A 20,176-nucleotide genomic window follows, 5' to 3' on the forward strand; every position below is an offset into this window, starting at 1 on the left:
TGTAACTTATGAAATTACCTCTATATACTTGCTATAGCCCAATAAGCAAAGAAGCACTATTTATAATCTGTTCTTAGGAAAGATCTTGATTTGTGCAGTCTTTGCTCGCTACCCTGTCGTGCCTCTGTGTGGCCTGTGGATGGCGCTGTCCCCCTCCTCTCCTCTACAATGAAACGGTCGTCTTTTATCTTCCCTCTCAGTCCTGTTAGTCTTTCACTCTCTCTGTCTTAATCTTTTTTGTGTGTTGATGGAGTGATTCTGTCCTCTGCTGCTCTCTCGCTCTGATCTCTTCATCATTTTTATTCCACTTTCTTGACCTCTCCACTCTCTCCATTCGTACCATTAGATGACCTATGGTACTTACTATATTGTTGTGAGACACTATTACCATCATATGATCAATATTGTGACCACACATTTTTCAACTATTGAAAACTAGTCTAGGACCCACTGATCCTCATTACTAACCTTGATGCCATTTCAGCCGTGTAGAGCTGGTTTGGGATGTGTTACCTTTTTACTTCTGGTTTAGTTGCTTATAATGTTTTGATTGTTCTTAACATTTAGTCCTATTATTCTTCCTATTAGTTCTTATTAAAGGTATTGCATGAAAGATTTTGATTTTAAATTTCTTAAATGCGACATATGTGTGTCCTCAGATGTGATGAAGATGTGTCAAATCAAATACAGCTTTTACTGATAACAATTCTAATGCAGATTATTCTTAAGGAAATAATTCTTTAGAAAACAGTGAACCTAATGACCAAGTTGTTTATGTTTTGGTAGAAGATGTTTATCCAATCAGAAAGCTGTACCTGTATCTCTAATGTGGGTTGCCAGTTTCCATGCTGGTTTAAACCTAAAAGGACTCTCTCTGATCTGAATCGTCACTATCTTTAACTCCAGCAACTGCAGCCAATCATGAATCAGTGCTAGTGCAGCCTTTGCAGCTCAGTGAGTGAATTCAGGAGGTTCTGAGCTTTCACATGAGACATGGCCTATCCATATACTGAAAATTAGAAAAAAGTGTGTCCTCTAACTGCAGGTAACAGGCTCAGTCGTGATTGTAACAGGCCTAACCTTTTAAAACCATTGAGTGCAGAAGTCATACACTACCTTTAGTTCTGTCATTATTTGGCAGGCCTAGGTCAATTGTCTTACACCGAGCCCTGGATTTTTCTCTTTTATTTTAGATTTAATCCGGATTTCCCGGTTTGGTCCCAGTTTAGTCCCTTTGTAATCCCACTTTAGTCCTGGTTTAGCCCCCAGTTTAGTCCAGTCCAATCCTTTAATCCTCTGCTTCACTGGTTCCTCTCGTCCTCTGATGCGCCTGTCCCTCTCTCCATCTCCTCCGCTGACCTTATCACGCGCTTCTCTCCTCCTCTCACAAAACCTTCCATTCCGCAGGATGCCATCTCTCCTCGCGTGTTTGTTTACGCGAGTGCATCCGCCTTTTTGGTAATGAAACGGCTAACATTTGGATACCGAACATTCCGCCGCATATAACGTGTCTATTTCGGCGCGGTAATTTATAACTCAATTTCGCGTGTGCGTCCATGCGCGTCGCGGCTCCAAACAACCAAACAGCGCGCGGCACGGCTGTATTTCAAAGCAATTAGAGTGTCCAGCGACTTGTGAACGCGGCACTGGAGGAGCGCACACGTGGGAGCCTTTTAATTGTTCATTTTCTGTTACATTAGGTAGACAGGAGGACAGGCCCACACACACGGAGAGGTGGGGAGGAGGGAAAAGTGCAGGGCATCAAAAATAATGTCACTAAATCAACAACTGGCTGTATTAGTTTATGCAAAACACATATCATAAGAAGCTCCTGATATTACGATAGATTTAGTTGATTACTTAAAGTCCCTTTTTTGTAATTACATCCACCCTGTTTTCTTACAAAACAACACTGATGCTACCCATTACAGTCTGGCAGTGTGCAGCTTTGGCCCATACACTGTACACAAACACATAGACATATCTAGTCTGCGAGCTGCCGCGTCTCAAACATAGTTATATTTCATGGATCCAAATAGAAACTGAGCATGGGTGCAATTCAGCTGTTTTAATTGAGAATCTAGAGTCATAGTGGATTATTAATGACACACAACTTTAGTGACAGTCAGGCAAGGGGCAGACAACATACACAACATACACACAGTAGGCAAAGAATAAGTTACATCAGGGATTGTTTGAGAGTCCAAATGGATATGGCTTTGTGAATCTAACTGACTTGGATGTAATTGACCAGGGTGATTGGTCGTCTTGCTTCCTTTGGTACAGTGTGTCTAGAGAGGCCTGTCTCTCCACAGATCTGGCCTGTTACATGGCCCAGTGCTGCATCACCTGCATGTCTCCAGATGGATGTTTATTGCTTATTGTCATATTGTGGAACATTCTAGGCAACACAATAACATCTCTATAGAAATAAATAGGTGGTGAACCCTACACTAGAAAAAGTTTCATAGTTAACCTTTAATATCTCTCTCAACTTTGAAGTTCATTTAGACTCTACTTCAACAATGCAGTTTGAGAATTAGGAATTTCACTAGTTCAACAATGAAAAATGTTTGTTTTTTTATAGTTTTGCAATTTGACAATTTTTTAATGTATGTTTTAGTGACACATTTGACTTTATAACATATTGTGCATTCTTCTTTTTCTTATTGCTTAATTTACCACTGCCTTTGTTTGTAAGCATAAATACTATCTAGAAATGTGTTTTGGAATTAATATCTTCTATGTCATATAGGCCTAACTGTAATAATGTGAAGCAGTGACATTGTGACGTTGACATTATTTCTTATTCATTATCATCATCAGCATGCATTCATTTAAACACTGCTGTGGATCTACTGTCATGTTCAACTGTAACGTGCTCTGTCACTGTCTGAGAGGTTGGAACATATTTAAGTTTCCTGGGGGGCTGGGTGACACCAATTTGACCTATAGAAAATCTTAAATATCTCAAAAACCAAACCAAACTTTTTTGCAGCACAAAGCACAAAATTAACATAGTTTTTATGAAAGTGAACATTTGATGAGCGGAGGGGGTAGAAGTCACACACCTCTCATCCTCCGCAGGGCAGCACAAGCACACACACACACACAGAGCAGCAGAGGAGAGAACCAAAATCTGCAGAATCAGAGAAAGAGTCAGCTGAAGTTGGAGTGAGTTAAAATTACTTTGTGGTAATGTGATAATGGTACGCTAAAATTGATAGCCCTAATTTTTAACAGTAATTGTAACACACACGTCACACACTCTTACACAGAACCACAGGGGTCAAAGGTTGGGAAGGCCATGATCAGACTTAATGTGCTGTTGTGGCAGCATCATTAAATCTCCATACATCTCCTCTCCTCCTCTTTTTCTGACCGATCGGCACCAAAATACGACCCAAATGTCAGCGGTGCACACATCCAGCCATGCCAAAATGCCCCTAATGGACCCACCATAAAAACTCCCAACATGCCTTTGGGTGAAAGCCGAGAGGCTGGTGATGTCATGAGCAACTGCAGGAGTTTGATTGGATAAATGGTGACAAATGTCTACAATGCTTCAGCTTGTTTAGTGTTGTCCGATTTCATCTTCAGAACTGAGGTATGCAGCAGTGAGGTAATGCAAGTGACCTTTGACCCCATATTGAGTGAGAGATGGTGGGGTCAATACAGGTTAGCTGTAAAGTACATCCAGAACACTGCTCGGGTCCTGAATAGAACCAGGAAGTACGAGCACATAAGTCCTGTGCTCAGGTCTCTGCACAGGCTCCTGTGGCTCAAAGAATAGACTTTAAAGCAGCTCTGCTTGTGAACAAGTCTCTCCACGGCCTAGCACCAAAGTACATCTCTGACATGTTAGTGCCATGAATCATCTCTGAGGACTTCAGGGACCGGCTTCCTGCTGGTGCCCAGAGTCAGGACTAAACATGGGGAATCCGCGTTTCAGTTTTATGAAGCTAAAACCTGAAACAATCTTCCTGAAGATATGAGACAGGCCTCTACTTTGACAATGTTTAAATCCAGACTCAAAACAGTTCTGTTCAGCTGTGCATATGACTGAAAGGCTTTTATTCTGCACTGTTCTGTTTTAATGTTGATTTTATGATGATGATGATTAATTGTGATGTTTTCAGTTGTGTGATTTTTATGCCTTTCTTATTCTGCAAAGCATTTTGAATTACTTAATATACGAATTGTGCTGTACAAATAAACTTGCCTTGCCTAAAGCTGATGTAAATAAGGTATTATTTAGGTATTATTATATTACAAAGATATGAAGCTAATTTCTATTAAAGGGCCTGTACAAAATATTTTCCATGTATTTGAGCAATATTTGTCTTTCCACAGTACATACATATTGTGTAAGCATTTCCTGTGGTCAGTCCTTCGAGAATCTGGAAGTGCACTGTTAGCATAGTAGTTGTTAGCATTACTGTGATGGCGAAACTGCTCTGGTGTCTAAAAGTTTGTGAAAAGTGCTTATGAACTCATAGTGGTGAATAATTATGATACTCTAAATATGTAAGGTAAATGAGGAATAACTTTAGGCCACAACATAGACACTTCCGGCTCCATCGACTCGACTTAGAAAAAACTCTCCATAATTGCTGCTGTCAGGCTTGACATTTTGGTCTTAAATGTTTGTATTAAGCGGATCTACATGATCCTGGGGGTTTTATTTTGGTATTTTGTCTGTGAATCAAGATATGAACATTAATAACAGACCAATAAGACAGATTCTTTCCCTGGGGTTGCTCCCGCTGGCGTTAGCAACAGATTTCATTGACAGTGTTGCTAAGTGCCTGCTCCCTGCTAAGCCAGTGGTGTCGGCAGGAAGAGGCATTACCTTCAACAACCTCTCTCCTAATTGGCTCTTTGGTTGCTATGATACTCATGGTCAGAATTCCAAATATGGATCTTGACTCCAAACCAGCCCCTCTAACTGTTAGCCTTGATAAGCTTCATTTGACTGGAGTCGAGCACTATGAGTGATGTCACACTGACTCAGCCCCCTTCTTTTCTATAATCTATGGACCACAAAACTTGTTTTTTCACATTTTCCATAAAAATCAAGTACAGTGACTTTTGCCTGTGATGTAACAATCCTGGGAAATGTTTTGAGCACTCAGAGACAGGACTTGGGAAAGTAGATTTGTGAAACAACCGTGAATTAAAAATTGTACAACTACAACTGACAACTGAGCCTACATTTAAATTTAGGTATAAATAAGACCACTTCAGTGGCCAGTTCAATTTTAAGTAGTTGGTGACATCACAAAAGACTGCCGGGTGTTGCTGATTACAAACACCTGACTTCAGTGGCACACTTTGAAGTGTGGATACTTGTTAGACTAATCAAACTGTTCTCATACCTTCACATCCCACCACTCCTCCCTCGTCACTCTCCTGTTTAGTCCTCCAGGCACTGTCCAGTTTAGCAGTTCTATTTGAAATGTGGTTGTGGTTAAAGTTTAGGTGTCCATTGCATAATATGTGTCTTTTAATATGGACATTAACTCAAAGACACCTGACTAATACTTGTAGGTCATACTTTACCAAGTCTGATCTGTCTCTTTATAAACAATACAATTATATCTTTATTAGTCTGATTAGTTTGTGGGGTGTCCTTTATAAACTGTTCAGAGAATTCCATCAGTGTCAATATAATATAATGTCTTTGTTATCGTCCCTACCCCCCCGTCTCTGTCTCATCCTCCGCTCTCTCCTCCCTGTCTCTCTCTCTATCCCCCATTCCCTCTATCTTTCCACTCTCCTCCCTCCACATATCTCTCTTTCTTTCTTTCTTTCTTTCTTTCTTTCTTTCTTTCTTTCTTTCTTTCTTTCCTCTCTCTGTCCTCTGAATTAATTATCCAACCCCACTCTCTCCTCTCTCACTCTCTCACCCTCTTTCTCCACTCCCCTTCTCACACTGTCCTACTCTTCATATGCCCCCCCTTCACTCTCTATCCCCCTTTCCTCCCTCCTCTTACCTCATCCCCCCTTCCTCCTCTGCCTCTGTATTAATTACCCAACCTGTCCAAATACCTCTTTCTCTCTACTCATTCTCCTCTCGTTGCCCCTTTCTTCTCTTTCTCCTCTCCCTTTCTTCACCTCTCTCTCCCTCTGGCCTTCTTCCTCTCTCTTCATCTCTCTCCCTCCTTTCACCCTTGCTCTCTGTTTCTCTTCCCTCTTTCTCCCCACCACCCATCTCTTACCCCACCTGTCCAGGTTTGCCTCTTTCCCACTCTCCTCCCTCTCCCCCTTCCCTTCCTCCCCTCTGCTTCTCTCCTTATTCCTGCCTCTCTCCTCTGCCTCTGTATTAATTACCCATTCTGCCCAAGTGTCTCTTTCTCCTCTCCCCCTGTTCTCCTCCCCCTCTTTCTCCCCTTCTCCTCTGCCTCGGTATTAATTATCCAACCTGCCCATGCGTGTCTTACTTTCTCTCTTTTCTTTCTCCTCCCTCTTCCCCTCTCTGCCCCCCATCCCCTCCACGAGAGCTGCTCGTGCGTTTCTCTCTCTCTCCCTCTCTTCACTCTCCTCTCTCTCCCCCTCTCCCCCTCTCTCTTTCTGTATTAATTACCAGAGCTGCTCGTGCGTGTCTCTCTCCCTGACTGGAGCTGGTGTAATTGCTTCTCCGTGGAGCAGTTAGCGTCTCGGCACAAAGGCGGCGGCGCGTGCATTAGCATTCCAGATGAACAGCCCACCCTCTCTCTCCTCCCCTCTCTCTCTCTCCTCTGTCTATTGTCTCCCTTGCTTGCCCCCCCCCTTATGTCTCCCAGCGTGCCTCCACCTTGCATTGTCTTTGCTGAGAGTTCCAAGGTCGTGCCGGCTGGATCATCAGAGCAGAGGATTGGGCGTTTTTATTCATCTCTCACTCATACTCGGTGCCCTCGTGGATCACCTTCAGACACAGATGAAGGGCCTATGTTCAGATACATTTATTCTTGCTTTTAACTATGTTGTTTATTCCATGCCCATTGACACAGCAGCTGAGTGGACAACTCTCACACTTTACATGCAATAAGGTTGTGGCTTCGAAGCCCGGGTCAGACCTGGTTTCTCTGTGCGGAGTTTGCATGTTTCCTTTGGGAACACTGCTTTCTCCATCAACCCAAAACATGTGCCCTAGCTCATACTAGATTACTACTTGTAGCCCTCTGAATTGAGTTCTACACATCAATCTCTCTCCAATCGCTTAAAGCGATTGGAAATCATCATGATGATTCTTTCAATTTGATTTGTCGAAGAGTCACAACAGCAGAACAAGATGAAAATTCAAACTTTTGTTACATCCAGTTAAGAGAAAAGCACAGACATCTTCCCGTTCCACAAATGACCACTACCCCTGAGAGGTTGTGCCAGCAGCACTGGTTTAAGGATGGGTCAAATGCTGGGAATGACTTTCCCTCATAAGGGATTAATAAAGTATATATTACAAACATACATGAAGTTGTGATTTCCAAGTCTGAGTCCAAGTCTGAGTCGGTGTCTAAGTCTGAGATGCATTTACACCGGAGTATCAAAAACGTGTACGCCTCTAGTTGGATGCCATGGATGCATGTTAGAGAAAAATACCTGATGTGCGTCCTGGGTGTCCGTTGCAGTCTGCGTGTGCCTTTGGATGCTTTGTTTTCCCTGTGTCTTTGTGTATGATGGCAGACCAGGTTGAGAGAGTGGCTTTAGCGTATTTATTACATAAACCCCATCAACGGAGGCGATCAGCTCTGTGGGTCCTTGTCTGGGTCCGTGACCAGCCTTTAGGCTAGCCAGTGTGCCCAGCATAAATAAGTTTCCGCTAGTTTGTGGCTGATGTCTTTCTACTTTTTCCAGATAATGACATCGCTAAATCACTGGAGCGTAGTCTATGACTGGTTGACGCTGCACATCAAATGCCAAAAGTTCAGCTTTTTCAACTCTGGCTTCTGATGCTTTGGACGTGCGAATAGAGCATCCGATGCTTGAATGCTCAAGACACGCTGCATCAACACCAGATTCACTGTCCCCTGATGCTTGAAAATGCGCCACAAAAACACAGGGTGGCCAAGAAGCACGTCTACCATAGACTTTGCATGTAAACTCGACACCCCTGATGCCCCGGTGTGAATGCACCATAAGTCTGAGTCCAAGTCTGAGATCGAGTCTGAGTCCAATGAGTACATGTTCACTTACAAGTCCTCTTTTGTGGACCTCAAATCATGTGTCCTGGAAAACGAATCAGAGGCCTGATACTCATATAAGCTCTGTGCTGAGGGCAACTGTGGCTATTATAAATAATTTGTCATCTCACTTAGCCTAAAACTAATCATAAAATATCATTATAAACTCCACTATTCAAAGCTAGACTTATTTTATATAACCTATCTGTCTGCCCATATATTACCTCATCACACCCCTCCCCCACCTGCCCATGGCTTCCCTCATCTGCCCCAACATTTACCTCCTCAGCACTTCTCACCAATGCCGCTAAAACGCTAAAGCTAGCATAATTAGCTCTTCTGAATGTCTCCTGCCGTGACTCACCTAAGGGTAAGGGAAGGGAAAGGGGGGCATAATTGGCAGACTTCGACCCCCCACCTCCCTCACACTAATAGAAATGACAAAGTACCATTGAGTAGCATATTACGCCTTGAACTCACCTCTTCATTCTCATCATCATTTGGACAACCTTCTCCAATACATCTTGGCCGCTTAAGTCCACCTCAATCATCTTTATTGCTTTATTTACTCCGGACGATACATAGATGGCGCCGTTTGGGATCGTAAATTTAGCTGGATTACCGTTAGCTTGATTTTTGTGGCCGAACACTTTTGTTAGCGTGCGGGTCTTGAAGAATGGGGCTAGCAGCTAAAGTGCGCTATTAGCTTCAAGTCCATGGCATTAGCTATGGTTTAGTACAGGGATGAATTAGCTTAGCGCAAAAACAGATCCGTCATGTGCGCACAGCTAGCGTTTCATATCAGTGAGGGATGTTATGGCGCTACGGAGTTATGGGGAATCATACCTGCTTGGAATATCACAAGGCAACAGTAAGGTATGAGGAAGGCTAATGGACAATAGAATATAATGTGTTGTAAGACAGACAGTAGAGGGCATCCTTGTCAAGTGCATTTAGATATTTTTGTGTTTCTACATAGGGTATTGGTTATTTTGCAGAAAGTTTAAACAGTGTGATTTGAACACTTTTTCTTAATATTTAAGATATTTGCTGCTGTGATTCACTGGAGTAAAAAAGCTGTGTTAATTTTGTCAATTAGCTCTATTTTGCCATATTTTTTGGCAATGTAGTATTTTTTTTTTTTTAATAGTGCACTCACTGTCTGTCTGGAATGTCTTTAAACAAATCTTCTTACATGGTACAAGCAGGTGACACCACAAGGCAAAGTTGTAAGTCAGACCTGTAGAAAAGCAAACCTGGTCAAAGTTTAAAAATGTGAACACAGCAAGTTAAGATATGTTTAATGCTATACAGTGGAACATTCCATCCAAAGCACTAACATCTCCTTGGAGACGAGCAGGTAGCGGGCCCTCTACCAAAAACTCACATTGTACACCTTTATGAGTAATAAAAAGTAATCACCTGATGTCCAAGGTCATGTTTAAACAATTTGTAACTGTTTTGAACTGGTTAATTTGGGTACATGCTGTATAATGAATAAAAAAGGCCACATTTTGATACAATAAATGTAAATATAGACACTAGGCTGACATGTTTTAACAAAATCTTGACTAATGAGAGTTCGATGGTGTTTATAAGATTAAGTGTCTTGCTTAGCTTTAGTCTCACAAGTGTAGATTGAAAATAAAATGGGTAATGTCGTGTGCACAGAGTCTTGCTTAGTGGCACCAGGCCATTATGGTTATGGGTATATGTTATGGCTCCTCTGATGATTTCAGTGCTGTAGTAGTTGGCTTCTGTCCAGGAGGGTAAAGGGTCTTGCATATTATCTCAATGTCAGTTTGAAGGTGTAGAAACGGGACTCGAACCTGCCGTTGTGGGGTGAGTGGGTAATTGTGCTATCTACTGAGCCACTATTTTACTTCTCTGTAAAATTACCCATAATTCAGAGACACGTCGGTTATTGTCCCACATTTGTAGGTTGAAAATAAAACGGGGACTGTCAATGCTGCAAGTAGTTTCTTCTTTCTGTCCAAGAGGGTAAATCTGACGGGACTCAAACCTGCTGCTGTGTGGTGAGTGGGCAATCGCTCTACCCCTACCACCTTACCCATAGTTGAAAGAGACACATCACTCATGGTCCCATATCTGTACTTTGAAAATGAAATGGGCACTATCATGTGATAAAGTGACTTGCTCAATGGCACAAGGCCAGTGTGAATGATGCTTGTAACCCTTCTGATTATTTGAAAGCTGTGGCTGTGTGGTGACTGGGCAATCGCACAACCCACTGAGCCACTACCACCTTCTAAAATTACCCATAGTTCCTAGAGACACATAACTCTTAGTGTGTCCACTCCCCCCCATCTCCTCTGTCTTTCAAGCCCCCCCCCCACACACACACACACCTCACCTCACCCCAACCTCCTACCCCTCCCGTCAGTGTTTGTTATTGGCTGTTATCCCTTGTTGCCCTCCATTACCCCCCCTCACCCCTCTATCTCCCCCCGTCCTCCCCCCAAATGCGAGAAATATGACACGAGTTATGGACTTTTGGACCCGTGCCTGAAAAGTGGCGGCGCCCATTGGTTTAATGACCACAGGACATCTCCATTCCGATCACGGACTTCACAGGTGAGTACCCCCCCATATCCTCCCCCATCCTACACCACGGGACCACACCCCCACCCCCCTTCTCCGCCCTCTCCCCCTCTCACCCAAACCCATTCAGACTCTATGTGGGAGGCCAGTATATAGCCGTAACGTCTTCGAGCAATCTGTGTAGTGTAGTATAGGTAGTAAGGGGGGAGGTGTCGCTGATAGGGGGGAGGGGGGAGTGAGCGTGAGGATTTAGACCTATCATAAAGGAATCGCACCCCCAACCCCCCCTCCGCCCGGCCCGTATCTCATCCGCGACACTTTTACGCCTTTTTATTTTCAGCCCCATTGCAGCCCGGAGCTCGGAGCCGTGATTTATCCTGGCTGGCAGCGCGGGCACTGCGGAACGCGCGGGGGGAAGACAGATGGAAAGGGAGGATGGGAGTGGGGAGGGGAGGAAGCGAGGGAGCAATAAAGAAGGAGACGAGGAGATAGGGATGAGGGGAGGAGAGGAGAGTCCTTGATTGTGTGAATGTGAGGTAATGATACAATGACTAGGAGAATGTGCACGCGTTCATTTGGTCGACATGGGCTTTGTAGTTTTCGCAACTTTGGAGCTGCAGTATGTGTTAGACTGACATTTGTGAGTTTTTTTATTGTACCATAATGATGTTTGGTAATTAGCAGTTTTTCATTGACATATCTGAATGGTGGGGCTTGTCCTTGAGAGCTAAAAACATTCAGTGGGCTTCCAAGTGCTCCTCTGTGTTTATAAAGGTCATCTATTCATTCACTGTTTTTCACTTGTTTACATTGTTGATACAGACTGAAGACATCAACCTTATTTATGGAGGTAGCGATGAAAAACACGGTAAATATGTTTTATATTTTAGGTTCAGATTCCTCAAAGTAGCCCCCCTTTGATTTGTTGACAGTGCTGTAAATCCTTGGCCTTCAGTGAGTATGATGAAGCAAAAGGTGGCTTTGTTAAAGAATTTGAAAAATAAAAGATGTTTTGAGCTCTAAAATTTAGAAAACAAGAACAAGGACTAAAGCTACTAGGACATTTCAAACCATGCTAAAAATGAAAGTTGCTCACATGCTTGACTTTGCTATGCTTTAGTTCTTAAATAAATGAGCCACCTGATGACATCTAGAGTTGAACTGTAACAATACTGGATTAGAATAATACAACTCTAGGTATGTTCATTATGGAGGAAACATTATAACCTCAAAATGTCATTTAGTTAGGCATAATTTGATGTTTAAAAATGGATAATAAACAGTCCCATTTTTATATAGTGCTTTTTACCTTCAAGGCCTTTAAGGTGCATTATTACATCAAAGTGCCCATTCACACATTCATATGTGTGTGAATGCGTTAAGGCGGTTAGGTGTCTTGTGCAAGGACACGACAACAGTATTCACCCAAAGAAGCAAGATTCAAATTGTGAACTTTCAGATCAGAGGACCGGCACTCTACCAACTGATTTACTGTGACATACTTTCGTCAGACCACCAGACCACACACTGAAACCATTACACATATCTTACTTTCAACCAACTTCAGCGACAGCAGCTACTGTTTATAGCCTCATTTACACATTTTACACTCCCTAGTAATGAGTTCGTGCTGTCTTCCTGATTGAACTTGGTCTTTGGGAAACTAAGGAATAGACTTGATGCTCAATACAGAATCAGATACCAAGATGATAATAAAAATCTCTATTTAGACAATAGACAATGTGATTTTCAACATTAAATAATATTATATTTTAGATTACTTCCATAGTGGTGCATGGCTGTATACTACTCTATGTGTCCTATACTTGTTCTGATACAGCTCAAGATCATTCTAAAGCTATTCAGGAAAGGTTAATTTCTGTTCTGTGAATGTGACTTTTTTAGTATCAATATCTGCTCAAATGAGTACCTAGTTTCGATACTAGTTTTAGTGTGGATTAGTATCTGATTTTCAATATTTCTGACAACCCTAGACAGCATGAAGGAAGAAATTTAAACATATCACCTCTGGTTCCACCGTCTTCTCTTTTGACTGATGTTTCTGTCTAAATCCCCACCTCCATCACCACGTCAACCAGCCCCCTCCCTCTAGCCGCTGGACCCCCATCACCGCCTTACCAACCCGCAGGCCGCCGGGACCCCCCACCTCTGCCTGACCGAGGCTGTGAAATATTCATGTCCTCTGATTGGGAGCTCCGGGCCACACAGAGAGAAATAGTCCATCGGTGACAAAGGAGATGCGTTCAGATGGTTTGACTTGTACAAAATTCTCTCATTCATCTTCTTTCACTCTTCGGGCTGACTGAAGTGTATCCCAGAGACTACATACAGCAGATCATATACCAAACACCAAAATTAACAAAAAAAAAAAAAAAAAAATTAGATAAGCAATATATTGTTAGTATTATCGATATCATTCGATAACTTCATTGCTTCAAATGTAAATAGAAGAGCAATGAAGCTAAAGAGGTGGTACAATATTTGCATAATCAACATAAAAAATACTACAAATTAGACATTGAAATTGGCAAAAATCGTTATCGGCCACAACAGCTAGATGTAATCGCATCAGGTTTTTAAAAATCCAGGACCCTTAACACAGATATCACATGGATTTGTTCTATTAAACAGGTTTTCATGGACACTGTTATGAATCTAAGACTGGAGTATACAGCAGTACAGCAGTATTATGTGTTTGTTTACATTAGCAGCTAGATCCAATAATTTCTGTTTTATAAAAAGTGTTACAATCACAACTGAACCTGTGTTGCCACTGCATAAACCTACAGATAGAAGACACATACAAGTTTGTCTCATTCTCAGTATATGGACAGGCCATGCCTCATGTGAAACCTCAAAGACTCCACAATTCTCTCACTGAGCTCCAGAGGCTGCACTAGCACTGATTAATGGTTGGATGCAGGTGCTGGGGTTTAGGAAGTGACGATTAAATAAATAAAATCTCACATACAGTCCTTTTCATTAAAGTACAGCCGTATAAATAATGTCTCTTCTGTTTGTAAATGAGAATGATGCAATGCAATGCAACCCAGTGTAACCCCTGTCTCTTCACCAAGCCAGCACTTCCATTTGACAACTCACTTTGGCAGGACAGGCAGAAGGCTGACAGGGCTCCAGCGGTGGACAGGTCTGATCTGTGTCCCCACTCGACTGCAGCGCGTTGATAAGTGTGTGCACTGGTTCGTGTGTACAGGTGAGGACGTCCCTCTTTGTCGGCCTCACAGGAGATGAGCTGCCATGCCGCTGCCACTCATCCATCACACACACACACACACTCAGATCAGTTCCCGTGCTTTTTGGGGTTATTACATTGACTTCTATTCATTTTCTGGAGACTGATGCTGACCTTAACTGTGGTCGCTACTTGGCTAACCTTAACCTAATCCCTAACCTTAACCTATTTGAACACATATCTGAGCTTTAAATCATCTTTTTGGTCTAATAATAAATGGGGAACCTGGTTTTAGTCCTCACTATGTAATAAATATCCACCCACACACTTTGGCTCACCACCTGGTTATATTGAGCTGACAAAGGAATTTACAGTTTTTCTTAAGCGAAATTTTACCTGCATAAGATTTTGTTACCATTAAAAATTCTGTGGAAGGTACGGCTAATGGTGGCACTGTGAGTTGAGTATTTGCAAACCAACCAAACGGTAGCCTGTTAAATCCTTGTCAGACCACATACTATTTCAGTGTCTTTGGGCAAGACACTTCACCCACGTGAGGTCACAGTTGTAGAAAGGCATCTGGGGTAAAAACATGACAAATCACCCTAAATTAGTAAATAATTCAAAAATGCACGCAGTATGTTTAGCATCTAATAAGTGGTACACAGTTTGACCTCATATTAACCTTTTGGCGACAGTTTAAAAGAAATTTATGTTAGATGCTCATCCTCTTTCTACAAGCAGGCAGCATGACGTTCAGAGAAACAACTACTTATGTTCTGGTTCATACTTTCTGGTAGGAAGACTAACAGTAAACCAACTGTGCCACCACTGTTCTTGTAAACAACTGTACATAATTACACATTCACATATTATAATAACATTTTTTTAATATTATAATAACATTTTTTTAATATTATAATAACATTTTTTTTTAATCTTATAAAAACTTCTACCAATGTAAAAAATTCAACACCAACTTTGTCTTGTATTATTTCTGCCCTAAATTTCCATTGACAAAGTATGAAAAACCCCTCATAAAATCACTTATCATTATTATAAGAGATAATTCTCCCCACCCCCGAAATTACCAGAATTATAATATATTCACGATTCATTCCTGTGTGAGCAGTGGGGACATTTTTCACAGCACTTCCTCTGACCATAACTGTCTTGGCGGAATTCCACTGGAAAAATGTCTCCTCACAGCTCCAAATGAGGCAGAGATGCTATGTCTATATTATCTCATCCATCTGACATGTTCACCCGTGAAAACGTTTACATTCACACCAGGAAAACTGGATAACTGTCCTAGTCCAATTTAAACCGATTTATCAAAACACATGTAAATCCAGGAACAATGATTGAGGTGCCGTGAATCAAATCTCAAAGATCCTAAAAACACATCTAGGGAAATCTGTCACTACATTTACATGCAGAGCTCTCAGAGTGTGATAAATAACCAAATTCAAATTGTCTTTGCCCCAAAGCCTGTCAGACCGCTCTTGTCCCACTCTGCAGGAGGTCAAAGAACCAAATAGGTACGAACAGTGGGATACGGGGCATTCAGGTGTGCCTAGTTATTTAGTGTTAGCACTAAAACTTTGCTTCTAATATTAGTAATAAAAAAGATTATCACGTATATAACTACACTTTGGGTAGAAATATATAAGTGGCATCTCATTTATGTTGAGCATTTGATTTTTGGACATGTTATTCACACTCACTGTTACAAAACACAGTAAGTTTTGCTTTCACTTTAACATACCAGAGCAAAACAATGAAACATGTGCTAGTCCGCAGTGCAGTGAGTAAATGTCCAAACACATGTCTAATATTTTCCTGGCTGTTTCTTACTTAGTGCAGTTGAATGCAAAAGTGAAAGTAAAACCACCCAGAGCTTCACTGTGTTCATTTGTGCTGCAGAGAGCAAATTCAAAGTTTTGAAGTACACAATTCCCAACATGTCTTAAAATCGAATGTACATGAGATGTTTCTTATCTATTTCCGCCAAAAGAGTGGTTTTATGTATGATGTTGTTTGTATTAGCAATTACAGCTTTTAGTGTTAATTTAGTGTTTAGTGCCAATGCTAATGCTAATACTAATGCTAATGCTAAATTACTAGATGCACCTGAATGTTTCTTAGATGGTCTTGACCATTTTGACTATATTGTCCTAGTCCAGTTTCTAGTTCTAGTTTACGTCTCATTAGTTCTATTTTTGTTCTAATTTAGTCCAGTTGTTAATTTCTGGTTTAGTCTTGGTTCTTATCTGATTTAATTCTGGTCGTGTCTTGATTCAGTCCTGTTTTTATTTGTAGATCATATTTGACCAATGAGCTCCTTTGTTTCACATGTGTCACTGAAAAGAACTAATCTGATTGCACGATCACGTTTGGATGGGCTTGAGACACAATGGAGGACATGGGAACAAGACTGATATCAATCTGTATAAAACATACAGAGAATAGACCAGGGCAATAGACCAGTTTGTTTATTTACCTTGACATGTTTGGACTGGTTGCCGGGTTTAGTCTTGGTTCATATTCTGGTTTTATCCCGGTTCAGTTCTGGTTTAGTCATAGTCCATCTGGGTTCACATTCTGGTTTAATTCTGTATATTCCAGTTTAGTCCTTCTTTAGTCTTCTTGGCACATATTCTTGTTTAGTCCTGGTTTAGTCTTGATTAAAATTACAGGCGAGCTCTTGACAAACAGGAGGCACTATAGAGGCTGAGTACATAGGGTCCGGTCTAACTGTAATCATCAGAGGGTAATTGTAGCGATCATAAAAGTGTTAATTTCATAATTAAACTATAATCACGCGCTTGTTAATTTTAACAGGGTCATCTATAACAGGCTGATGAGTGCGGTGTGCTCATGTGGTCTGAGAAATGTATGTGCACCAAGATACAGACAAAGCAGCAGGGAGGACCGCAGTAATGGACTATCTTATTATTGACAGAATTATTGGTAATAATTTGTGATAGGCTAAACAGAAGATTGATGTACACTACCAGTCAAATGCTTGGAGACACCCATGTTTTATTTAAATTTTCTATTTATTGTTACTACTTTCTATATTTTAGATACATACAGAAGACATCGAAGAGATAAGGAATTATGTAGAAAAGAAAAAAAACAAACAAACCTGTATATTGCTTACCTATTTGATGTCCTCTGTATGTATAAAATGTAGAAAGTAGTAAAAATAAAGAAAGAAAACACTAATGAGATGGTTTGTCCAAACTTTTGACTGGTACTGGACTGTATATTAAGGTGATGGTACACTTTGTCTCCATAGGGAAATTTGTCCTTTGCATTTGACCCATCTTTCAGAGCCGATGGGGTAACCTGTCAGGAGCAGTTGGCACCACAGTGCTCAGGGACCCATCCCCAGATCTCAAGCTTGTCTTGGTCAGGACTACCTCAGCTGGTGGATTTTGACCTATTGTGCATGAAGCCACTAAAAATGTTTGAGACTGTTCAAGTTAGAAAATTCCATAATAAGGATGAAATAGATTGGAAGCCGAATCACTGTCAGTCCAACCTGTTCTTGCTAACTGGCTATAATATGTAGCATAGCAATGTGTGTGCGTGTGTGAATTGCCTTAATAACTGAAGTGGATACATTTTCACACTTAAATTCCCATCAGATCCAAATTGGGACCAAATTGGAACTAAACCCAGAATGAAGCAGGGGGTATTACACTTTTATGAGGTATTAAGTGCTATTAACACAGAACATATTTAGGTCGCCATTGTAGCATTTATTGTTTTGAAAATACAATATTTGCCAAAAACAATGTATTAACTCACTCTCCCTTCAGAGCGCTATCACAACACAATCAGCATGAATATGGCTACTGAAACGACTGCTCATCGCCTCAGGTTTGTGAAGTTGTAGTATATTGTTTTGTATCTTGCTTATGAAACATTGTTATGTGGGAGCAAAAGTGAAGTAGGCTTGTGGGCTGAGTCTTGTACATGCCTGTTAACCATAAAGAGGGTTCAAAAAGGGCCCGGGAAAGATCGCTAAATCAAACAAGCATGGATGACATGTAAACCTCTTCAGGCATGTTTGTGATGAGGAGACAATGTTATAGAAAACTCCAAAAATGCCAATCTTGCATAATCCCTCCACTTTAAAACCCGATTTGCTCAAGACCAGGACAAGAACAATACCGACCCACGTCTACATTAAGACTAAACTGGTCTCAAACAGAACCAAACCAAGACAAGACTCTGCCTTATGACTACACCTGCTGTATGAAACATGTAGATAAATTTCCCTATTGAAACCTGCCTGTTCTGCTGTCACACCTCCCCTCCCTGGTGAGATAGGGCTAATGATGAAGACAATATTTGAATAATGACTTCACCTTCCTCCCACCACTGTGTTTCTGCTGTTGTCCTGAGCAGCCCTTTGGATCTGTAGTCCTGGTTTGGCCTGGAGGCACCATCATGCTCTTGTTTACATGCTAATCTGTATGTGACGCATTAACTCCATGTGTGCTAATCGTCCATGTGATTGCCCTGTAGCGCTGTCCCTCTTCTGTCTGAGCCTGATTGTGTTCTGGAGGTGGAGCTCAAAATGCCCAAAGGTCATCTCCTCCAGACAGAAGAGTGAAAGGTTGTTTGTCCTGCAGATGGATTGCAGCCTGGGTGACATCACAGCAGCATGGAGTTTAACCAGCAACTTTTGACTGAGATGAAAATAGTGGGGTCCCATTTTTTTCAATTCTATGTAAAACAAGTTTTGCTCCAATCTCTAAAAACAAGTAGCATCATCCCAGTGTGAAAGAGATAAATATTTTATGAATATTGCACTATGTAACTTTTCTCCTGTTTGTCTCCATGGAGATGTTATTGCTTTGCCTGGAATGTTCCACAGTATGCCATCAATTTATCTTCCATTTTTTCATTTACAATTGCATTCATTATACAAAAAACATGCATTCCTACAGATCTGACCTATAACTTGTCACTAGTCACTAACTTGTGTAAAGGAAGTTAAAATATTGTGTGATTATTTTATCTTTTAGAAACTGACTTGGTTGTATTTAAAGATTTTAAGAGAGTTTTAGGAAAATCATAGGCACTGGCACGGTTTGCTTGGACCCGCCTTGGAGCATGTCTGTTTGGTGCAGCGCCCTCCAGCTGAGTTGTTTCCATGCCTGAAGCACGGCTTTGGGTCCAAGGGTAGGGCTCTGCTCTATGAGCCACTGACATAAACATTACAAAAGGTTTCTTAATAAATATATGAGATATTATTATTTTCTGTTATATCTGTATCTATATATCTGCTTTTTGCCACCTTGAGTCTGCATTCTCTCTCTCTCTCACCCAAGCATCTCATCATCATGTTTCTTGTGTAGCCACACCTTAGCTAAAGCAATTGTACCATGCTGGCTACCTCTGGGAGCTAGTACCCTCCTGGGTCTGCTTTGGACCCCTCAGATCGGGCGGAACATTTCACTTTAGACAGTAGAGACACTTACGGATCCGCTCCAAAGAGAACCAGTGGAAATGAGGCTCTAGTGAACCGTTCTGTTCCCTTTTGCTTGTTAATCTTGTTAAGAGGTGACGAATGTATTTAAATCTAGATGCAATCAGACCAAATAGTTGGATTTCAGACCTCTCTCCTTTTAAATGTATCAAACCTTGTATTGTTTTAACTACACATATCACATTCTGAGGTGAACCAGCTCATGAATGCCACTAAGAGCTCATCTGGCCACGCCTCGGTAGCTGTCATGTTCTCACTTTGCAATGTATGTCCTCTGATCATCTCAGAGTATATAAACTGGGTGTTTTGTATTATTCAGGGTCTGACGTTTGGGGAGATGCTTGTTGCTCTGTTGGACTTATTTCTTGCAAGAAATAAATTCTTTGTCTTTGCTTCAACATTCATCAGTGTCTACAAAAGGAGTCTTTTTCTACAACACTTGTCTCTATGGAATAAGTTTAATACAACTCCAAACATTCTAAAAAAAAGCAGTAAGATCTCCATTGAGACAAACAGGTAGTAGAAACCTCCATCAGAAAAGTTACACAGTGTGCCTTTAAAGGTCCTGTACATGCATTATGGTGGATAACGTGAACTACTTTTGGATGCCTCGGATGTAGTGTATGGGCATGTAAACCAATTCTAGCTATAGCTTCAAAGTTTAAAGTTAAAGGCAAGTACCACCTAATGACATCACAAGGTGGGAACACAGAAGGCTACAGACTAACT

At 41.3% G+C, this 20,176-nt stretch overlaps 1 protein-coding gene across 1 annotated transcript in view; it reads left to right on the forward strand.

Annotated features, from left to right (window-relative positions):
- Positions 1-20,176, forward strand: part of LOC117379125 (sorting nexin-10A-like) — a 32,440-nt gene that overhangs the window by 2,973 nt on the left and 9,291 nt on the right. The window lies entirely within an intron of this gene.

Source organism: Periophthalmus magnuspinnatus, chromosome 11 (assembly GCF_009829125.3).
Source record: "Periophthalmus magnuspinnatus isolate fPerMag1 chromosome 11, fPerMag1.2.pri, whole genome shotgun sequence".
NCBI lineage: Eukaryota > Metazoa > Chordata > Actinopteri > Gobiiformes > Gobiidae > Periophthalmus > Periophthalmus magnuspinnatus.